General features: G+C 44.7%; 1 protein-coding gene across 1 annotated transcript in view; it reads left to right on the top strand.

The window, feature by feature from the left end:
- The first annotated feature begins 17,184 nt into the window (after positions 1 to 17,184).
- Positions 17,185 to 23,211, top strand: part of LOC141915834 (ras-GEF domain-containing family member 1B-like) — a 72,479-nt gene continuing 66,452 nt past the window's right edge. Inside the window, 1 exon segment of the mRNA XM_074807706.1 lies at positions 17,185 to 17,452. The gene's annotated coding sequence lies outside the window, so the exon portion shown is untranslated.

Here is a 23,211-nt window from a genome sequence, read left to right as displayed (position 1 = left end):
TCCTCACCACACCCTGATGACTTCTGTATGGCAGAGCTCAGCCTCCTGGCCATTCCAGGCAGGAAAGTGGCCCTTTGGTCAGAGAGGGCATTGAAGAGCCAACCCAGCCCAAGCTTCCTCTGTTGTTTCTGTCTCTCTCAGCTTTATAGGCTGGACTGCTGCTCAGTGTTTAATAACCAACTAACCCACCCTGGCAGTTAATTTATGCTGTAATTGATACGCTGCTGCTTAAATGAGAGTGAGTGGGAGGATTGGGCCATCAGGCAGCAGGCTCAGGTCCCCTCTGTCACATCTGGCTGCTGCTGCTGGAGCTTTTTTCTTTTTCCCTGAGGTTCTTACATAAACTAAATGACAGTTCCCAGACTTCTGGGCTGTGGGACATATGTCACTGTGTGTTGTAGAGTAGTGAAGGGTGGTGGTTGAGTTGGTTTGTTGAAACCTCCCTTGTTGGGTAAGGCAGAAGACAAGAAGAGTTGGTCTGTTTTCTCAAGCGTGCTGCCTGGTCATGTTTTCCTGTTCGCAGGGGCCCTCAGGAGAGAGGTCAAGTCCTGTGTACATCTGCAGTCAAAAAGAGGGATGGGTCTGAAGGAGATTTGTGGAACAACAGGATCTAAGAGAATATTCTGTCTTTGATGACCCCGAGGTTGTAATTGGGGTGGAAAGACGTGCATTTTAAGTGCCAAAAGGGCAAAACACAGAGCTTGTGTCAGTAGGTGACACGTGCAATCTTAGCCAGGCAGCGTAATATTTGTGTTTATGTAAGAGGAAGAGAGTTTGTGTTACTTGATTTTAGCTGGTTTCTGCCATTTTCCAGATCCATATGGGATCTCTCTGGTCACCCAAATCACATGGCATAGAGTGGAAAGCTTCCTGCTGACTATGGCAGAGCAGCAATCTGACTGTGAACTCTCACCTTGTTAGCCCAGGTCAGAGCTGAAGCCCGTTCAGTGCTGTTTCAGCATGGCAACTAAGCTATAGCAGCCACAAATGCTCCCAAGGATAGGGACAGGAGCCTGACAGTTTGTGACAGCTGTTACATAAAGCTGTTGTATTATCTTTGATCTATGGAATTGCTCTCACAGGGCAAAAATGCCTAGAGGGATGACATAAACCTGCATGCTTTACTCTTCAGCAGCAGCTGCACAGAACATACTAATTCCCTCTTGAGTCTCATCCTGAAATCAAGTCATTGATTGTAAAGGACTTAGAACAGTCAATCTGTCATGTAGCACCTACTCTACTCTCCAGTGATACTCCACAGCGGTTCAGCTGAGAGACACTGTTGAGTTACACATATTCCATGCGGGGAATGGGCCCTGCAAGAGATAACATGAGCTTGGGGAGAGCAACACTGCAGTGGCTGACTCTGGTACAGAGAGCGGTGCTGACCTTTGCCAGCTGAAAAACTTGGGTGATTTTCCAGATGATTAAGTCCACTTGAATAGATCAGTTCCCTCAGAAAAGGTCACTTCTGACACAACTCCATTTTCTAACAGGAGTAATGTTTTGATAGAAATTACAAAAAAGAAAAAATAGCCTTTTCTTCTAAATCAGCCAGCATTAGCATCTCTAGGCTTATCCTTATGAAAAGCATTGCTGGCATGAAAGATAGAAAGTTCCTGTGCTAATGAGGATTCAAAACCAGAGTTTAGCTTGGAGCTAAATCCTGAAAGCTGACAAGCATGTGAGTCTTGTGCTAAACTGAACAGAAGGTGCTCAGCAGGTCTCAGTATCTGGCCTTTAATGCACAGCAGGAGACAGGCCTGACTGACATAAGGTGGGCTGAGGGTGCTCCAAAGGGCTTTGTGCACCACTTGATGGGCTTGTAAAGCTCTGGCATTGGCCACTGGCAGCACTATTCAGAGACCGTTCCTGTAACAGTGAAGTGAAGCTGTGCAGATATTGGAAGGTGATGATTGGGCAGTAGTGAAAAGGACTTTCCTGCAGCCACTGCCCCAGAAAAGTACTGATTGATGCTTTCTTTATAATTACAGAGTAAGCTGCCTGGGGTGGTATGCATTCAGTCACTGCTTTTACCCAGACTTCACACCTACGTGTCAGTTCCAATCCCATACCAGGACTACAGAGCAGTGTGTTCATTATTCCATGGATGCTCCCTTGCTCCAGAACTATAAAACACAACCTCTTGGGACAGATGCTCACAGATGATGAGAACTTGTCAACTTCCTTTGAAGTCAGTTGGTGGTTGTGTACTGCACTGTCTGAGCATTTGGCCTAATAAAACTGAATTTATAGTGGAATCGAGACTCTCTTGGTACTGAGCCCCTTTAAGAGTTTACAGGCTGACCTGGCCAACAGTCTCAGGAGCTCTTCTTTTACTGGTTAAGATCTCTTCCACCTAGACTGCTCCACACGAAGCCCAGCGCCTGGGAGAACAAAGACCATTTCAGGAATGCTAGTTGCAACACTGCAGACGTGTTTTTGTATCAGGACAATCTCTACTGAGAGGAGATAGACTTTCTCAGTCCACACACGTCCACAACTGCTGTTCAGTTTTCTTGTTACATTCCCTATACTAGTTAAAATTAGTGTCTAGTTAATCTACAACTGTTGACTCATAGCTCTGACCGTGCAGTTCTAGTACTAGTTCACTTCTTTGGGGGAAAGTATATTGTCTAGGTTAGTGCAGATGAAGTTCCCTTTTTCTGTCAGATCTTCTCTCTAGGCATAAAATGGCAGGGAGTATATGCAGTATTATTACTTCCTCTGCCTGTAATTGTTTTTCCTGTTGTTACACCCCCACTCTGTGCTGTACTGCCTTTGGAAAGTCCCCAAGTTGTTACAGAAAATACTGTGTGTGGGCTGTGTTACAGGATTAACTGTGGCAATAATAGGGTTTGATGGCAAGGCTCTCCAAGCAAGAATGAGAAAAGGGGTTTTCAAAGATGGTCTGGAAATGGTTATTCTTACAGAATCAGTCTTGGCATTGGCCTCACTGGTGACATTGCTTACTCCCTTGGACTTGGATGTTAGGTGACAGCTGCCTGTTTCCAAAGCACCAGCTCTGTTCACAGGGGATGTGTTAGTGTGGAGATACCTGAATGGTGCAGGTTGTCCTCCAGCTTGTCAGACGAGTGGGCAGGCATCTTAGAGTTGCTGTTCTCTGACATTACTGACTGCATCTCATTCACATGTGGTTGGTTTTGGCACAGTGGTGATGGGGGTGGCTCATAAAAGCTCAGATTAAAATTTAATTTCAGCCACACAGGCCCAAGAGACAGCAGTTGGCAGGTTCTGGTGCCTGCCTCCGCCAGGACATCCAGTTGTGTACACCTGAATGGTGTCCTGCAGTTCTACCCATCAGACAGCTGTGAAATGGTTGGTGGGGTGAACGTGTTCACTGTGTAGCTAGGGAGTAGTGACCTTTCAAGATGTGGATGCTACCTACAGTACTCGATATTTTTGAAGGACTTTGCCCTGATTACTCAACTTAAATAAATTTCCCTAATGTTTGCTGTATGCTCTGGTTGTTAAGGGGGATTTCTTTCAGGATTTCAGGTTGGTCTCTTTATTAAGGAAAAGTCTTTCAAAGACTTGCTGGATTTGGGTGCAACTTCTGTGCAAACTTGAACATGTTTTATGTAACAGCCATACTGGTGGTGTCTCCTTTCAGCCTGTTTTTCTAGGGAAATGAGATTTTTTTTTTTTTCTTTTTTCATGCTTATAACATGTTTGTGATTTTTCTCCCCACCCCGTTGCCACTGTTGACGTTACAAATTTGTAGAACACAGGGTTGAAGGAAATTCAGCCTCTGCATGAGTAAAGCAGCTGAAGAGAAGAGAATCCCCAAGGAAAGGCTGTGGTATGATATCTCCTTTTATTAGACATCAAAGGATCCCCATGGGAACACAGCCTCTTGAAATTAATCCAGGTAACTTGTTCTCTGCTTAGAGAGTTACTTAACGTTATTGCATGGCAGGACAGCTTCTCGCAAGGGACAGTTCTTTTCTGCAAAGACATAGCTGAGAAGACCATTCAGTTCTGAGTTTCTGTTTTGGTTTTGTGTTTTCTACACTAGCAGAAATGGCATGTAGGACATGTGGGTTTAGCTTCTGATTATGCCCCAAACTCATTCTGGACCTAGGGCCGGTCACCAAATGCCTCTGGGACTTGAGACATTACTTCTCATCAAAGCCAGGGATAAAGCTGTGCTCTTTGTATCTCTTGCCTCATCAGAACTTGGTTTTCTCTGGAATTTCATAGCACACCTTGGCCTGCAGGAGTAAAGTGTTTGCGTTGTAATGTAGCAGGTCAATAGCAAACACATCTCAGCAACAGCAGAGTCAGATGAATTAAAACGCTTGTTTTCCAGCAGATGCAGGCTGTCAACCAGTTCTGGCATTCAAGATGTCTTTGAAGTGCTTTGGCTGTCATTTGTCTGTTTGGATTAATTTGTTAAATAGTGCATGTGACACAGACTTGAGTGCAGAGGGAGACACGGTGAGTGTCCGTAAGAGGGAAGACACCAGGGCAGTAACAGGCAGTGCAAGAAAAAACTGGCAGTGCATAGCTAGGGTGCTGTGAGGTTTGGAGAGAGGATTACCAGAAAGCTCCCATGTGGTGGTTGTGGGCATTTATCCATTGCCAGTTTTCTGAGGGGACTCATGCTCGTAATGAGGTATGACTGGCAGAGCCCTGTTTGCTCTGGATAGACAAACATGATCATAGTGGAGTCCTAAGAGGGAATTATTTTCAAAGATCAGCTTAATTGTGTTTGGCCTTCCTTTATAAACAGAAGTACTGCTTTCTTGTGGAAATCAGGAGGAATACGGGTTGGATGGAAGATGTAGCTCTACGGTTTCTGCAATTGCTTGCTACGCTAGAGAGGGTTAGTAAAGAGGCTGAAGTTCCTCAAACCTCCTTTTATACGATCAAGTTCATACCTGATAGTACAATAGTAACCCTGGGACTTCCATCTGGCCCTGCTATAAATGGAGTTCCTCAAAATCGGAGATCAGGCCAAGCAGACTCTGTTGCCCTATTCCATTTCAAGAGATACATTGAGAGATCCAAGATGGTGATAGTGCAAATTAAGACCTTTTTTTGCTCTTTTTGCTTTAACTTTCAAAAATTAGCTAAATTTAGCTCACTCTTTTGAATTACATAGAGTACTTATCAGGACAGGCTCAAGAACAAAGTCAGTGATGGTTCTGCCCCAGAGACGTGAAAGCAGAAGCCCAGCTGCAGTGCAGTGAACACGTTAGCTCATTGCCTGCCCAGATAACATAGCGCCTGCACCATAAACCAGCTTAAAGTGAAATTGGTCCTTCACAGTGATGAAAAATCTCAGTCTAGTTTAATGAGATCAGGAAAATAAAAAGGAAAGGGGAAGCTGAAGCAGTGACAGCAAGAGAAGGAAGGGGAGAAACCAAAGGGGTTTTGGTTGCAGTATAACGTGTACTTACAGCTGCAGAACTCCGTACGTTTCCTCAAGAGATTTTATGGGTAAGCTGGAGGCAATTTACTTCTGAGAGTCCCAAACACTACTGACCACAGGGATATTATTAATTTCTTTTGAACTCTACTGTTGTAAGGGAGTTGAGTTGTTGGGATTTCTGCAAGGGCTACGGAAAACCGAAGGAATTGCTGAATCCAGCACAAGAAACATTCAAGCAGCTATAAAACAACAGAAAAACCTCTACAGAGAGTTAGAGCCACAGTGTATTTATAGTGGTCTACTGTGCTACTTGAAGGGTTTTAACAGACCCGAATAAGAGATTGTGTTAAAGGTGGTGGTTTTAAGCAAGTAGGTGGTGTGTTCTGCAGAGAAATAGCATGACTGGGATTGTCATGCGTGAGTGTGTTCTTACACCTTGTGTGGGGGGGGAGAGGTCATACAAGCAGCTATATAGTGCAAGTGTCTCTGTCCAAAAAAGCTGATCACTCCACGTGGCAGTGGGAAGAACAGCATGTCTGTGACAGCTGGGGGGGGGGATTCAGGGCTGTGCTACTCTCCCATCTTGCTTTCTTTGCCTACGGATTCCCCCTTTTCCTCTCCTTCCATCTGCCTGGCTTGTAGAGTTGCAAACTCCACCAGAGAGGCCAAGATGGAAGCACTAACATCAGCACAAACCCTGGCACACACAGGCAGCTACAGGGAGTGTCTGTTGCCCCCTCTGTCCCTTTTGCCTTTCCTTTTAGTATTTCTTGCCCTGTAGTAAGGAGTTCTTATCATGCTGGGCTCATTACTTTCGGAGTCTGTCCCCCCATAGAAGATTTTCCAGCAGCTCCCTGGTCACCCCGCCAGCCTTGCCTTTCTGTTCCAGCCCCTCTTGGTACTTGGCTCTTTTCCCCTCCAGGGCTGGTAGGGAGATGAAGCTTCTCTCTTACCTGTGGTTAACTCCTTGCAGCATTTGCCTATGTCGGACGGGCTCCCTTTCACCATTTATAGTTGTTAAGCCCCTGCTGTTTGTTTGTTCTGAGCAGTAGCAGTCCCCACACCTCCTCATCGTGCTTACGGAGTGCCGGGGCTCTGTTTCAGTGTCCCTGTGGCGAGGGTGCTTTGTGGCAGCGAGGAGAAACCGATTGGTGTGTTTTTTCAGCAACTCTGACACGCAAAAAAAAATTCTGTTTCTGTCGCTTCGACACCTCTTCCCCGTGAAATGTGCCAGAAGATGGTGCTCACCTAGAGAGTATGGAGTCGTGCCTAGCTGTGGTTGCTGAAAAGCTGGTTTGTGGTGTAGACTGCTTGGTCTTTCACTAGGTTTTAGTAGTAATGCAGCATGTTGCTACACTAAGAAAAGAACCGAGCCATCAGTTTGAGATGCATTAGATTCACGTGGAACTGTTTTTCACCAAGTATTTCAGGCCTTGTGGTTAAAAAAAAAAAAGAGAGAGAAATCCAAATAAAAATGGTAGAATTGGATCCAGGCTCAGACTAGTGTTGGTAGTTTGCACTTGATCTTCTGTTTTTCAAAATATATAAACAGCCTGAGATTCAGGAGAGTGTGCCTCTGCAAACATTCCGGTAATGCAGAGAAGTTACACTTGGGTTCCTTCAAGAGGCTTTTGAAATGAGTGTAGGACCTAAACCTCTAGCATAATCAGTTAAAGCTTTGAGACCCAGCATCAGCTGGTTTATGCTTGATTCTGGTTCAGGTTGTTATTTATGGGGCCGCAGAATCATCCCAAGGGGAGACAACATCCCTGGCTGCAGGGCCTTACTGGTTCAGTGTGTAAGTAGCAAGTTTGAGGAAACCTTATGGTCTTGACTGTTGTTCAGGGTTAGGAGTTCAAACCCAGCTGAGGTTTGTTTAGTCACTGATTTTTGTTGTACATATTTTGCTTAGTTCAGATGTCAGCAAACAAGCTTGGCTCTGGAGGAAGAGCCCTTTTGACTCATGAATATTTTGAGTGCCACCAACTTCAAAGCCTAACATGAATTTCTGCTCTGACTGGCCAAGTTACAGTTTTAACCGTATAAAGCATATTTTGCTTGGTGACCAGCCTCTGGCAAGCATGCTCTCTTCCCTTGAGAGAACTTGCCATGTTCCTTAGACCATCCATCACATGGCTTTTCATCAGCCGTCACAGTCTAAAGACTTTACTCTCTTTTTCGTAAATATAATTATTTCAAATTCCCAAGCGAACACGAGTGTCCATGTAGTGTGAGTGCGGCGCACCCCAGGTGTACTGGGTGAGGCTCAAGGTGCAGCAGTCCCCGTCTCTGTGTTCCTGGCAGCGGTTGGTACAGTGCTGAGGGGAGGCTGCGAGGAGCAGGGCGATGACCCGGTGACGCGTCCGGCCCCGGGCACCCTCTCAGCGCTTTGAGACCGCGTGGAACGGTTTGTGGGTAAGTCAGTGATGGACTGGGGGTTTTCAAGGAACGTCTGCTGTGAGATAAATAGGCTGAGGCTGGGGATATATCTGAAATTAGCCTGAGCAAATTACCCTCGCTCATAATCTGGAATTCTTTTATGTCAAAATGGTCACATTTTGCACTGAGGCTGCAGAGCGTTCCTCGAAGCAGTGAAGGTGGCCCCTCCCGAGGCTGCTTTGTGACAGCAGGGTCACTCACCTTGGGTGTTAGCAAACTAAACACTAATGTCCAGGTCTGAGCACGCTGCCTCCCCTGCACTCCTGCCTTCAGGTTCCCCAGGGCCTCCTTTGAACACGTCCTGCATGTTTACCTGCATTTAGATGCCCTTTGCTTTAAGCGTGAGTTTATTCTGTAAGATAATCGCCCCATCCTTACCTGTACCCTCAGCACGGTGCTTTTAGTTTCTTCAGAGAATGTTCTCTCTAAGGGTCATCTTCTACCCTCTGATTTGAAGGCAGAGTTACTTATTCAAGGGGAGCCTCGCTACAGATTTATAATTATATTCCACCACCCCCACCACGAAATGCAGTTAGAAATGCAATCTGGTCTCGAGCAGTGGTGTGGGTCCAAAGTTAGTGTCTTGTCATCTACTTTATGTTTCACTTCATGAAGTATTTTTCAGAGCATGTTTCAAGCAGCAAGATACTTGCAGTATGGAAATATTACATTCCTCTGCTGATGAAATTAAGTATGAATTCCAACTAAACGTGTAGTTAAAATAATTAAGCCTGGGTGCTAAGAGCTGGAGTACAGTGGCAAAAAAAAAAAAAGGACTGACTTTACAGTGACTCTAAGCTTGTATAGTTTTCCATATTGTCTAAGGAGAGCTAACTCTGCTCAACATATTGAGGGGAAAGAAGCAGAACGCTTTTAGTTACATGCCTGTTTAAATCAGAAACAATCAGTTTCATGGTAGTGCTTCATGATTTTTAATCCACACTAGAAAGACTTTGTGGCATCTTTCCAGAAACAGCTCAAGTCATGTGTATTTCCTTTAGATTCTGCTTGCTGGATTGCTCCTGTTGTGTTGTTTCCTGACATGGATGCCGTCAGTCTCCTGTCTTTCAAGGCTATTTGTTATGTCTATTGGCTGTAGTCATCTCTTGGTGCTGCTTGCTAAAATGCCCAGAAAGCTTTGGGCAAGACTGAGGTTTTCCTATTTTTAAGAAGCAGCTTTGAATTTTTGTTTGTGTGCCCAGTGTGACCCTCTCAGACTCTTGTTAACCAACTGATAGAGGAAATAATTTTTTTTCCTGCATGTAAACAGTTTGGAACAAATAAATAAACATTCTTAAATGGGTGCTTTATTTAGTTTTAATTTACCCAAGGACTTCAAGTGTGTTTAGTTTAAAACAAACATTCTGCAATGCATCATCCTATCAGAAGATGTTGTTTACTGAAAGTCACAGGAGGAGTTTGTTTATCCTTCTCCTCCCAAACCCGTGCCCAAGGTTCTGCTTTTCCAACATTCACCGTAGTTGCAAGAACAGGGCTGTGGAGAATATACACAAGCCCTCAAGGAATAAAGTACCTCATGCAGCTGATACTCTGTTTCTTTTGGGATGGGATGGACAAAGCCTTTTCTCTTTTAGAGATTAATTAAACATTCATTAATTAAAACCTTCACAGGTTTATTTCAGGCCCTCATTCAAGGAAGGTTTAACTGCTTTTATGAAACAAGTTGAAAGAAATAAGCTAGCACAATCCCTTCCTCAGGCCAAAGCGTGGGGTTTTGGGGTGTTATTGTCGTTTAGGGATGGCTCAGGAGGTTTGTGAGGAAGATGGAGCTTTTCAGCTTCAGGTCAGTACTGTGGTGTTCCGAGGTCCTAGAGAGTGTGAAGCTGTAAACCCACTTTAATCTTACTGATAACTATCTAGCTAGTGTTATAAATGCCGAGGCAGAGGCGAAAATATCTTTAATAAATTTATTTGCAATAAGAACAAGCAAAAAAAAACCTAGGCACGCCGGGGGGCAGGGGGGGCTTCCCACTCCGCACCGACGAGCACCGGGTGGTGCTACGTCACTCTCTTTTATAGTCCCTCCTTCACATGCGCAGCAGGGTCCCTCAAACTTTCCCGGGCTTTTTGGTGTTGCCGGGGCTCCTGGCAGGGATTCCTCCAATCATATTTCACCTGCGCAATCCGGTGTTGCCGGGGACTTCTGACAGGGGTCCCGCCGGTAATTTTCCACCTGCTTAGCATCTGTCACTGAGGAAAAAAACCTCCAAATTCCTTTCAACAATAAAACCATGACAAATCTCCTTCAACTTATGTACATGGCAAATTCTTAACAAAGTCATCATATTTTAACACAAATCACCACCCTATTCTTCACAATCCCTCGCCTTTTGTTTTATTAAATTGATTCGTGTTTCGGTTTCAAAACGTGCTAGGGTTTGTTGTATGGGATTTGGGTGTTCTGTTTTCTTTATTTTAACTATCATTAGTGGGTGTACCTCTCCTCCTTTGGCTAATTCAGGATCTATTGGTATTGCAGAGATTTGCATCCCTTGAACAACTGAATGAATCAATCTAATAAAACATGGAATCATACATGGTATAAACATTAGGGCAGCAAATGCACACAACAAGTAAAATAAAAGCTGTTTTACCCATGGAGCTCCAGGACCATGGATCGCCATTCCAGCTACTCCATGTTTGGACATGGACATGAGCCAGTTTTCTGATATCTGTGGTCAATTGAAGGACCACTTCTCCTACATCATCTATTTCTAGGCAACAATTGGAGACATTTAATTTTCCACATACCCCTCCCTCTTCAGCAAGCAGGTAGTCCAGGACCATGCGATGTTGGAGGATCGCAGTGCGCATCTGCTGAGCCTGTTGAGCTAAAAGATCTATAGCATTAGCAGTTTTATTTGTAATGATTTCTAAAACTGCTTGCAGTCTAGTTATACGATTCAAATTATAAATTGGTTCTCTTGCCCCTGATATTGGTTCATTAGGGTTCCAGGTGGCAGGCCCATAGAGTTTAATTATTCTCTCAGGAGGCCACTCATTTTCCCCCCACTTTTGTGTTCCACCTATTTTGAAATCAATGGATCGCTTACAACGGGTAATACTCTTATTTCCTAATTTTATTCCTAATTGGGGGCCATCCGCCTCTGGAAGAAGGAAAAATAGAGGTCGGATAATCCCTATATAACAAATTCCTGACCAGTTCGTCGGTAATTGTTTGTAGGCAGTATGTCCGCATATCCAATAGTGGCCTTTTTTGGCCTTCGTACCTTTGGCAAATGGTCCCTCTGCAGTCCTTGGGGTTTGAAAATAAGTCGTATTTTTGTCACCCAAAGGGCTGAAAACTTCGTTTAAATTGTTATTTATCCGTATAGTACAATACCAGGACCCAGTGTCATTTTTCCATTCTCAAGTTCAATTATAAAAACTGTTTCCTCGTAGTTTGGCATATTCAGTTTCATTTTTGTCTGACCAGAACCCCTTGAATCCTTTGCTGTGTCCTTGTTCATTAAGCCACAACCATATATAGATACCTCTATCTTTGTTAATTAATTTATGTGTAAGTGTCCATTGACACTTACTCTCTCCCACATTAACTCCTCCTTTCTGAGTTCGGTTCAGACAAAATTTACCCTTGTTAGGGAATTGAACTGGCCATTTTTCACTATCTTCCCAGGTAGTATTATTAACATCACTATAGTTACTTACAATTTGTGATGGGGAAAGCGGTACAGAAACCCACAGCCAACTTGACAATCCCAAAGGTCCCCCACAAACCCAGCAATGACTTAAATTGAAAGTTTTACTTATAGTTTTTGCTAACAGAACAAACTCATTCTCTTCAAAGGGGTCATATAAGCTGGTAGTGTTTTGACCCTTTTTAGCCATCACGAGGCCAACACACAAAATGAGGAGAAAAAGCCAGTCGCCATCGTGAGGTCCGGTATGGCACATTTTTCTGTTTATCCCTGGACCCATTGGGTTGCTGCCAACGGTCGGGTTTGTGTCTTCTTAACAGCAAAAATGGAGGCCAATCTGGTCTTGCCCTCACTTGGACTTACTCTCAGCTTTTCCCTCACTCTATTACTTCCCTTTTCTTTCAGTTTCTTTGTCCAACTATACAAACTGACTTATGTTTTCATGCAAAACCGTCTAAAACCGAAAAAAACCACCTGTGAATGTTACAACTTTTTAACATATATACATACACACAGGGTTCATGTGGACGATTCAAGATCTTTACTACTGTTGATGTCGCTCTGTCTGTTTCAGTAAGTCCAGTTCTATTTTAGCTTTGTTGTATTTGAAGCTTCAAATCTCCAGGTGCTGACTAGATCTTCCAATCTGATTCACCTGTGACTGGTCCTTTCACCCTGGAAATATGAGTCCATCCTCTTTCAGCAGTTCTTACAGCTGTCTCTGTAGTCAATACCAGGAATGGTCCTTCCCACCTAGAAGATAAGCTTTCCTCCTTCCAGGTTTTAATCATTACTTTACCAAATATAGTCAGGGGATAGTTGGTTAAGTAGCATATAGGGGTTTGCTACCACAGGGAAACGAGCCACAGTTCGCTGATTCACAGCCCTTAAATCTTGCACCAATCTGTAAGATCCGTCTGATTTTAAAACTGGTAAAATAGGTGTGTTATGTGGAGACATGCAAGGTTCCAATGTGCCTTTACTTAGTAATTCATCTATTATTTGTTTCAACCCCTCTCGACCCTTTAGGGGAATGGGGTATTGTTTTATCCGAATTGGTGTCTCCGGATCAATTAAATTAATTTTAATAGGCTTTATTTCAAGTTTTCCAGTCTCTCCTTTTGTATACCAGACTTTCGGATCTATTTGTTGTTCGTCTTTTTCCGTTAATGTATAAATTTTTAGTTCTTTTTCTTGTATTATTATTAATTTTAACTCCGTAATTAAATCTCTTCCCAGAAGGTTATTTTCAGCCTCTGGTAGCAACAGTAAATCCCCTATAACGATACGGTGTTGGGATTCTATTTCTACATCCCCGACACTTGGTACTTTAAATGGTTCCTCTTTAGCTCCTATTACTAGAGCAGTTTCTTTTTTTCACTTTACATCCCCTCAGAATGTTTCTCACAGTTGATTTTTCGGCACCCACATATACTAAAAACTCAAACTCCTCTCCCTGGGGACCTAATTTCAATTTTATCAAGGGCTCCTCTGATGTCTTTGTCCCCAGGAAATAGAGCCCCTGACACCCCTATTCTTCTTTAAACATCCTTTCATCCCGCTCTCGCTTTCTACAAGTCCGTTGTAAATGTCCCTTCTTTCCACAATAATAGCAGGTTAATGTGTTTTCCCTAATTACTGTCCCTCTCTTTTCACCACCTAACGCTCCAGGTGATTCATTAGAGCGAGATCTCGGAGGCTTCTCCTCTCTCCGCTGAGTTTCTCTGACTGCTGCAACAAATATTTTTGCCTCCACTCTCTGCTTTTCTTCATCCCTTCTAACATACACCTTCTGTACTTCTCTCAACAGCTCCTGCAGACCCTGATCTTGCCAGTCATCTAACTTTTTTAATTTCTCTCTGATATCACCCCACGATTTGGCCACGAACTGAGTTTTCAGCAAAGCCTCTCCCACCGGGGAGGTCGGGTCTACCCCCGAACGTATTTGTAAAATCTGTTGCTCGCTCTCTGCTTTATTCCCCGGCCGGGCTCCTCCAGCACCGCGCTCAGACCGCAGCGCTCGGCGCAGCCCCCGCGGGGGTGCAGCCGCCGTCGGGCCCCTCCCTGCGGTGCCGCGGGGGGGCCGGGTCCTGGTGCGGGGTCGTGCCGCGGTCCCGGGGGCCGCCCGCCGCCGCCAACGCCTTCCCAAACCTCTGCCCCACTATTTGTTGTTTGTTTCTGTTTTTCTTGGTTGCTGGTTCTGCTAGTTGATGGAGGGGAAGGAGCGGTAGGCTTTGGTTCCTCATCCTCTGAGCTTCCCTCGTGAGGAGGAGGAAGATTTTGGGTATGGCTCCCATTCTTTTTCTTTGAAAGTTTTCTTATTAGTGTTTTTATTCTTTAGTAATAGGATTTTTGATGTTATTCGGGAACCTCTCCACACCTGAGTATAGTTACATTCTTCTTGATTATAGGGTTTTTTATTGCGTACATATGAATTTAATGCCTGACATGTCCAATCGTCCGTAGTTCCAAATTTTGGCCAAAATAAATCATCAGATTTGATAGGTTCTTTGGTCCACTCGACCATGCAATACTGAATCATTTTTTCTTTACTTTTTCCTTTTGTTTCAGGCCAATTATACCAATTTTTTAGCATACAACCCAGGGGACTGTCCTGAGAAATATCGGGCAAATCGCTCCCTCTCTGGGAACCTCTCCGTGGGTTCCCCGAGCCGCGGGATTTACTCCCTTTCTGGCCCATAGTCTTTGCCGGCGTCGTGAGATAAGACTGATCCCGTAAACCCTAGGATAATGCCTATCCTGAAAACCCTTGCCTGAGGCCTTTCAAACCCTTTCTTTCTTTCGCTTCGCCCCTTCGCCGGCCAGGCCTCTCGTGAGACTCTGAAACCGCAGCTAGAAGGGCTCCGCACTCGCTTCGTGACACTGTCACGTCTCAGTCACACCGCACTCACTCAGGCAGAAAATCACCCCTCCCGCACCAGGCGTCACTCACAGTCCAAGGTCTTCGCCTGGATCCTTCGCGGGGAATCTCCGGGGAGCGTCGTCTGGGGATTTCGCTTTTCTTTTGCTTGTTCTTATTGCCTTCTGTTCGTGATACTATCGGTCCGAGGAAGTACTGGAGTCCAGGGGCCACCTAAAAGGTGGGGCGCACCTCCCCTGAAAACCAACGCTCCACAGGTCCCGAAGTATCACGTCAGGGTCACCAGATTGTTATAAATGCCGAGGCAGAGGCGAAAATATCTTTAATAAATTTATTTGCAATAAGAACAAGCAAAAAAAAACCTAGGCACGCCGGGGGGCAGGGGGGGCTTCCCACTCCGCACCGACGAGCACCGGGTGGTGCTACGTCACTCTCTTTTATAGTCCCTCCTTCACATGCGCAGCAGGGTCCCTCAAACTTTCCCGGGCTTTTTGGTGTTGCCGGGGCTCCTGGCAGGGATTCCTCCAATCATATTTCACCTGCGCAATCCGGTGTTGCCGGGGACTTCTGACAGGGGTCCCGCCGGTAATTTTCCACCTGCTTAGCATCTGTCACTGAGGAAAAAAACCTCCAAATTCCTTTCAACAATAAAATCATGACAAATCTCCTTCAACTTATGTACATGGCAAATTCTTAACAAAGTCATCATATTTTAACACGAATCACCACCCTATTCTTCACACTAGGTTTATATCTGCTATTTCGGTCCAAAGCAGCATGCCTTGCTGGGGCTGTTTGTAGATTAATTGATTTGCTGGATCAGAGCTCTAAGGGACCAATTTCTGTATCAGTGAAAAGCCTAGAACTGGTAACACCTCTTCCACCTTCTTCATTTGAACAAAAACATGCCAATGGAACGGTCCCCATTTATTTGATTTTCAGTATCTTAATTCTGAAATACCAGTTACTCTTACAATCAACTGTAAAACACTCCAAAACGACCAGAGGACTTTGTGAGCCTGAGGCAACCCTGTTGTGGCAGACACTGCTTGTCCCGGCTCCGCAGCCTCCTGTGCCCTCTCGTGTGGGGGACACGCAGCAGCTGCAGAGCAAGCTTGGGGAAGGGGACTTGGCAGCCCACAGTTGGCCTGAATGGAGAATCCATCCAATTTAAGGGTATTTTTTAAGCTTCTGTGTTTTTCTCCAGACCTGCAAGATCAACATGTGAAGAGCTATTTTTAATCATGGTTGGGGTTTTACTTATATTTTCGCTAAAATTATCAAGGCCAAAAAATTTGGGCATTTGTCTTCTTTAGGGACGATGTTTGCAGCAGCAGGAATTGCTGCTTACAGTACACCTCGTAAAGACCAGAGCTAATGAGCACTTCTTAGCTGCTATTGAAGACCCTTCTTGCTTTTTTGGCTCACTGTCAGGTGCACGGCATGAGCTGGGATTTCACAGGAGGGGTGTGTGTGTAGGTGAATGCATGTGTCCATGCGAGAGAGAAATCTCAGGCCCTCTCCTGTCAAGGCTGTCGACACTTTGCACGTGTAATGGCAGAGCTGCCTTGGCACTGGTTTTTGTGCTCTGAACAGTGAGTGTCTGCACTTTGGGGTATTCACTTAGAGCACTGTTGAAGAGCAGATCATCTGGAGTTGATATAAATAACAAACCAAGCCCTTCCAAGGGCACAAAATGTGCTGGCAGCCTCTTCTGCAAGGACATAATTCTCCCCATCTGTGGTTTTGTTTACAAGAGGATTCTAAATGTATCTCTCATCTCCTGATGATGATTAGGAATAAGCCTACTCCTGCATCATAGGGTTAGAAGACAATGGACTCCTGAAACTGGTTTTTCTTAGAGTACACTGGGTGCAGTGTTGCTCCCTGACTTTAGTTACGTGTTCAATAATAATGAATGCTATTACTGAAATCATGTGAGGAAGAGTTGTATCTGTAGAGCTCCCTGCTATAGTTGTCCCCTTCTGTGGTAGGATATAGGTCTGGCTGCTGGGAGGAAATGTGAGACAGTTGTTATGGATTAGAGTTATCCTGAAAGCCCTGTGTTTACTCTTCTCTGCCACAGGTTCAGCAGCATTACGACAAGAGAACCCTGTGAGAAATTACGTAGTCTTTTTCCAGGTCTTTCTGTAGATTTCATTAGAATAGATTTTTGGAAATTTGGAGGTAGGATCAACAAAAACCACATTTCTCACCATCACGAAGAGGTAAAGCAAATACTTCCCAGACACGTGATTTGTTACCAGAATTGTAGTCCTGCTTTTGATGTGCGTTTTCAGGAAGAGAAGTTGCCCTTGGGGGTGTTGGTCTCAAGCCTACCTGTTGAAGTTGTTTGATTTGCAGATGTCATTTGCGTGTGGACTGGATGAATAAAGCGGCATACAGACAAAAGCTTTTCAGGCAAAGAGGCTGTGCAGGTAGTGCACACTTACTCCGTGTATATTTAAGGTCTGCGTTGTAATTGCAGACTAAAAATAACGACCATTTCTCCCCCAGCAGTACTGCTGCTTGGTCAGTAACGGTGCAGACCTGTGCCTTTTCCCTGGCTCAGATACAAACGTCACTTAGCGGCATGTTCAGCAGGGACTGGCGCCAGGATCTCTCCCAGCACATAAAACATGCAGACAGATCCCAGGGCTTGATGACGTCTCTGTTAGGGCGCAGCGATCACAGGGTTTGTGTCAGCTCACTGTACGTGTTCTGCATGAGTGGTGTTCCACGTGCTTCCTCAGTGGGTTGTCATCTCTGACAGTGGGAAATCCAGAGCAGGTGAGATTTAGCTCTACTCTCTGAAGCACAGGATGGAGAAGAGGAAGGCCCTAGAGACTAGAAAAAGTTTCTTTGGAAACTACTGTTCCAATGCTGCAACTCATGCAAGAGAGAGTGCAAGTATTTGAGGAGAAATACCCAAATAAGCAAGGAGGAAGAAAGAGAATGCAAGCACCTGGCACAGAGTAAATTAGAGAGAGAATCTGGAAAAGAAAAGGCAAGCATGTTTGAAAAACTCCAGTTCTGTTTTAACCCATAACTAAAGTGAGTATTTGAAATTTTCTTTAATAAAAGGAATTGGTTTCTGAAATACAGCTTTAGGGAACTGGATAGGAAACTGTTTTTCCCTTTCTTGATCTAAATTGCATGATTATCAGAGATGAACTTCTCAAAGCAGTGTCAGATTTGAATGCACTCTTCTATTTGTGAGCCACTTCACAGCAATTACTCTTGATGTGTGCTGGTGCCACTTGGCAGGAAAGCAGACTTCACTCCCTTTACCTGTGTTCTGTGGCTATAACGCAGCAATCCATACCTTAGCTAGTGTCTAGACCACCCCTGCGTTTGGTGAAGGGGCACTTTGAAGGTGCCATTTGTCTCATCTATTTTAGAAGTCTGCCTTCAAAGGCAGTTGCTCACACCTGAGGAGCGCATGTCTCTCCATGGACGACCAGGGGAGTCTCAAAGATGAGCTCCAGCATTCATATGGAACATGTTTATGTTGAGGTGAGAGGAATCCTACTTCATTTCAGCAGTGAGGCGCAGTTTTAGGAATCTCCCTGTTGTGTCGCTTGAACTGAGTTGTTCTTTTCTCATTTCAAAAGCTCTTACTTTTTGATTTTTTTCTTCCGTTTCGAAACCCTGGCTTGCAAGTTGTGATGCTCAGCCAGGCCCAAAAGCATGACAGCGAGTGAGGAGGCTGTGTACCTAAAAAGCCCTCTGCTTCGTTTGTGGCTCGGTCCTTTGAGATTGCTTTGTAGACCTCAAACACAGCTGCTGAGAGTGGAAGTTCATATGAACCAGAAATTTCTGAGCAGAGCCCTTTTTTAACTTTTAAAAGCCTATTTTATGCTCTTGGCATGTAAATTTGCCTAAAATTGACATATACAGGACATACAACTCAGGAAACCCTTTGTTTTCCATAGGGAATAAACATTTGTAGTGACTAGTTAAGGAGCAGTTTTCTCAAGGAGTTATTTCTTTAGGATGCTGATAATATGTCAGTCAAGTTACATAGTGCTTGGATGAAAAAAGCCTTTTTTGTGAATTCAACATGCCATTTGGGGCCAAATGTAAGCTTCAAGTGTGGCTGTTCTGAGCTTGAGCCAACTGTGTGTGTTGTCGGAAATGAACACGGTCTGTGTGCAAGTCAGTTCAAAAGGAACTGAAGTCTGATAGATGTGGTGCTGGCAGTTAGTTTTTCAGAGTGCTTTCTGATTCAAACACCTGATTTCCTTCTTGCTTTGCCCCGGATGGTGGTTTTGCTCTATGCAAATTATGTCTATTTGTAAACCATTTCACAGTCTCTGTGCTGAGGTGCAAACAGCTATGCTGAGGCCAAGGGGAGAGCAATCTCTCTTGGAAGCTCCTTCCTTCAGTGCACTGCTTTTAAACCTCAAGGACCTTCACGCACCAGAAGGACAGACCTGGAACAAAATGGCCAAGCTAGGAATGTCACGCTCTTTTCACTATTTCAGGTGTTGAGCTCTCACCTTGACACCTCACAAAGAGGGTTAGATTTAAGGAGGTTACAGTGCAATGCTCTCTGGACATCTCTTGGAAGGTACCACGTAGTGACTATCAAAAGCTAAAGAGCACAAGAACATCAGTCCCTCAAGAAAACCTTTGCCAGGATTGCTGTGAATGGGCAAGACAGATGGAATTTCATACTCTGGGAACCAGATCATTCTGAGTAGAAGAGGATAGGAAGAGTATTGCGTGTGGTAGTGCAGTTTGAGAAGTAATTTTGTACTACTTTCAAGGGATCTTAATCATCAGGTTTTGTCACTTACTACTATTCTGTTCTGCCATTTGGAGTGGAAGAACAGAGGCATTATGCTATCTTAGTACAAAAAGACTCAGCATTAAACCCTAGAAAAATCAGTATGTTGCTACCGTGCATTTCAAAGGTTGGAGTGCGGAAAGAGAAAAGACTTTCCTCATAGCAGAGGAAGAGGAGTCAGCTGGATCTGTAGATTCTTTAGAGAGAGAAAGAGAAGCAAACTAGTGGTATTGAAACAGATCATTTTTGGCTTACATAAATTTATTTTGTTGTATAATGGATCAAATAGAAGGTGACCCAGCTGAAAAAGCAGCAGCAACTAGAATTGGTATTGAACGAAAGGAGCTTTCAGAAGAGAAGCCTTGTAAAGGAAAGTTCTGTGCTAACGGCTAAAATGGACTCCTGATAGAGAAAACAGTTGGCCTTTGCTTTGTTTGCCTGCAACAGAGGCTGAGAGAGTGTGGCTGATGCTGTGAGTGTGTCTGTGCCCACACCTGCATGACAGCACATCACCGTGTGGGTGAGGGGGGGGTGCCTACGTAGTGCCTGCACACGTGGAGTTGTACAGCAGATTTCAGTGGAGGCGTTTTCAAATGGCAGTACAAATGTTTCAGGTATGAAAAAAGGTAAATCAGTTCAGCCAAACAGAAGCGTATTTAGTTTTCAAATGCTGTGGTTTGACTTTGTTTTTTAAATGACCTTTCTTCTCGTATTGTTCTTCAAAACATTTTATTGAAATAATAGGTGAAGTGCTGTATAGGTGTTTTTCTCTTGTGTTTACAAAGGGACAGATGTGGTCATCGCTATTATTTATTTGTATATTACTGAGGTGTGCTGAAGGTTGTGAACCAAAGTATAATTAAAGCTGCAGAAGATGCTGAAGTGGCTATTGTGGGGTAGCCAGAAGCCATTTATGTCCTTATCAATTTTTTTCTTTCAGTTTTGAATTGTAGCAAGTTGAGGGGTTTGTTATGGTGTTATGTAAACTGAATGTGTCACCTTTTCTTTTTTTTTTTTTTCCATTCTGCATGCAGTGCAAGTTATTTTTAGGACTGTTCTTAAACATAATTATCCAAGTGCTGGCTAATCCTTGCAGTAGTTCTGTAGAGCAGGAAAGATGTCCCTTGTCCAAATCCCAGTGCCTTCCATAAGGTGAATAGTCTTCCTTTCCCAGTTTCTGGTCTAGACTTTAAATTACATGTCTGCCCCCAGGATGCTTTCCCAGATACTTATGTCAAAAAACTAACCAGAGGTTCTCCATCATGTGAGCGTGTGTATAGTGCCTGTACCATGCTGTGGACGTGCACAGGTGCCTCGCAGCCTCCCTTGTCTGAATTGTTTCACAATATTACCATCCCAACAGCCTGTCTTGAGATTTTCAGAATGCATGTTACAATTACTTTCAATCAGTTCTAGCAGTCTCAAGTGATTGAGTCAAAATGGAAGTGGAAGGGACCCGCACACGCTTAAGCTACATAAATTGATGTGAAGGATGAGGCTACTGTGCGAGCAGTGCCGGTAATAAAGTTAGTGGTCAAACGTATTTTTTCTAGCTGCTCTTTTCTGGAGCTCCGAGGCCTCCTCACACCCTCTAAGAAGTGACTGTGTGCTTGTTAAAGCTGATCCCTGAGGTACTGTAGGTCGGCCTTGAGAGGCACTGGCAGAGCTTTGTGTAAAGCATCTCACCTACTCTTTCCACGGTGTGTGCTGCTGTTTCCAGAGAGCCATCCTCAGAGCAGAGTGCAGACACTACCCATGATATTTCAGTGTGTTGCTCTTCGTTGTATGTCAAGGACAAAGAGCCCTCCTTGGCTGTCAGGCCTTCCTTTACTTTCCCTTTGTCTCTGGTGTCTCGGTGTAGCCCTTCAGGACTTGGGTCTGAGAGGAGGTGGTGAGGATCTGTGTGTGACCGGTGCTGTGCCAGTATCTGCTGCCACAGATGGACACTGGGAAGTAAGGGTATTTGGTATGACGAGCCCATTTCAGAATCTGCCTGATCGTCAGAGGCTGTAAGGATGATTTGTTTTTCATAATCAAGCAAATTAAAACTCAGCTTTTATGTAAAATGAGTAATGCTTTGGATTTCTCTGAACTGATGTGGACACAAGTGCACCGATGTGTGTCTTGGCCTTCTTGTGTTCTCACCTATTAGCTGGTTACAGGACAGATAATTAAGGTAGTAAGGTAAGTGTGACTGAGGTGTTGTACTTGGAGAGAGCCGTTTCTGCCAAGGACCAGCCATACTCCGTGAGCTGTGGGTGTGTGTCTGGTGTGCAGGGGCTGATCCCCTTGTTCTTCAGTGGGAACAGAAGTGTTGAGCACCTGTGCAGGCTGCTCCCCAGAGGAGAGGGGCTGGCGTCCTCAAGATGAGCAGTTTGGGATTTTTGCCTTCAGACAGGCAAGTTCAGAGGAGAGAGGGGTGAGACCCTGCTTTCTAATGCATTACAGACACTCCAGCCTCATCCTTCTGTGGCTGTCAGTTAGGATGAATTCCAGTGCAGACTGGTGGAAGAAAGAGAAAGGACTTGGCTTTTCCAAGCGCAGTAGTTCCATGGCTTTGCAGAAATCCACATATCATTGCTGCCTCTGGAAACCCTACCTGGATTTTCATCCTCCTTCCTCCACAGGTGTCCATATTGAGATAAGCTTTGTTCCCAGACCATAATAATAAATGTGGTGTCCAGAATGCACAGAGCCTGCATTGTCCAGTGCAGCAGAAAGCAGGTAATTGCCTCTCTCAGCAGGTTGGGTGCAGACCGGCTTCACTGCTGGGATGAAGTGCGGCAGCCCTTGCTGTGAGCTGCTGGCGCTGCACCTGCATCTGCCGCTGCTGCAGTTGTACCTCAGCACACTTCTGTTCTGGATGGAGACGTCAGGATTCATCACGTAGTCAGTCCCTATTCTCCAGAGAAACTCTTTAACGTACTTGTAAGATACCGTGTTTCATGGGATAGTGTCTGAGTATCACTTTGGGTTGAAAAAGCTCTTCTCTGGAAAGCTGTTGTTTTCTCCTGGAGGAAGCTGAAGAAGCTTTTTTGGGAACATTTATTCTTCACTTTCCATACACTGCCTTTCTTAATTACATAAAGAAGAGACACATTAACTGAAAGGCAGCATGTGTATTTAGCTCTACTCAGCATAGATCTCTGCTATTTTAACTTAGGGAAGCGCATCTACTTATGTAACAGATTATTTTGGGCCAGTTTCACATACTTCATATGAAAAAATTAAGCAACAACCAACCTTGTGAAGTTTCTATCTGTATTGAATAACCCGATACGATGGTTCAGAGAAGACAGCCTCTGCTTTTGTCACTACAGCTGCATGTTTTGCTTTCTTCCCTCTTTCTCTCTCCCTGTCAAAGTTCTTGGCAGGAAAACCTCTCCCCTGCCACTGAGGAAGGCTCTTGAAATGCAAATAGAAAAAGCTAGCAAGAAACCCTGGAGAGAAAAATGGGCAGCAGGCGCTGGGCACACGCACAGCTGGGCACGTGACTGCTAATCCCGCGGTGATAGAAAGGAAAGGTGTGTACCGGAGCTGCTTCCTCTCCTTCGGAGCATCAGTCCAGTTCCCTTCCCAACAGGAATGGGTGTCCTGTTGGAAAGAGAGAACTCCCAAAGATCTGAGTCACTGCTGTTAAACAAAAACAAAGGGCCCAGGTGAAATCCTGTTTTCCCTGGTGGTTAGTCTCCTGCCTGGAGGACTGGGAGGTGTGGGCTTGTGTAACACAAGTTACAAAGGCCCCAGCCCTGTTAGCGCAGCCTGCGTGTGGTTGTGTCTGCGATGTCTGGGAATGGCTGCAGAGCAGAGCATTTGAAAGATGCTGTGACAGCATCTTGTGCTCGGGTAGCATGAGTGGGAGACCCGTCAGATCGAGTGTAATGGAGGGGACATCATTCATTCTTCATCCTGTATGATCTTTCCTAAAGCTTGTGATGCCTTAGCCAAAAGATGAAATGCTATTGTTTGCTAATCTAACTGTTCCCATCAGATATAACCAAGAAATCTGGGTTAATGCCCC

This window comes from Strix aluco, chromosome 27 (genome assembly GCF_031877795.1).
Source record: "Strix aluco isolate bStrAlu1 chromosome 27, bStrAlu1.hap1, whole genome shotgun sequence".
In the NCBI taxonomy this organism is placed as follows: domain Eukaryota; kingdom Metazoa; phylum Chordata; class Aves; order Strigiformes; family Strigidae; genus Strix; species Strix aluco.
Note: the sequence above shows the minus strand (reverse complement) of the source record. Positions and strands in the feature narration are given on the sequence as shown.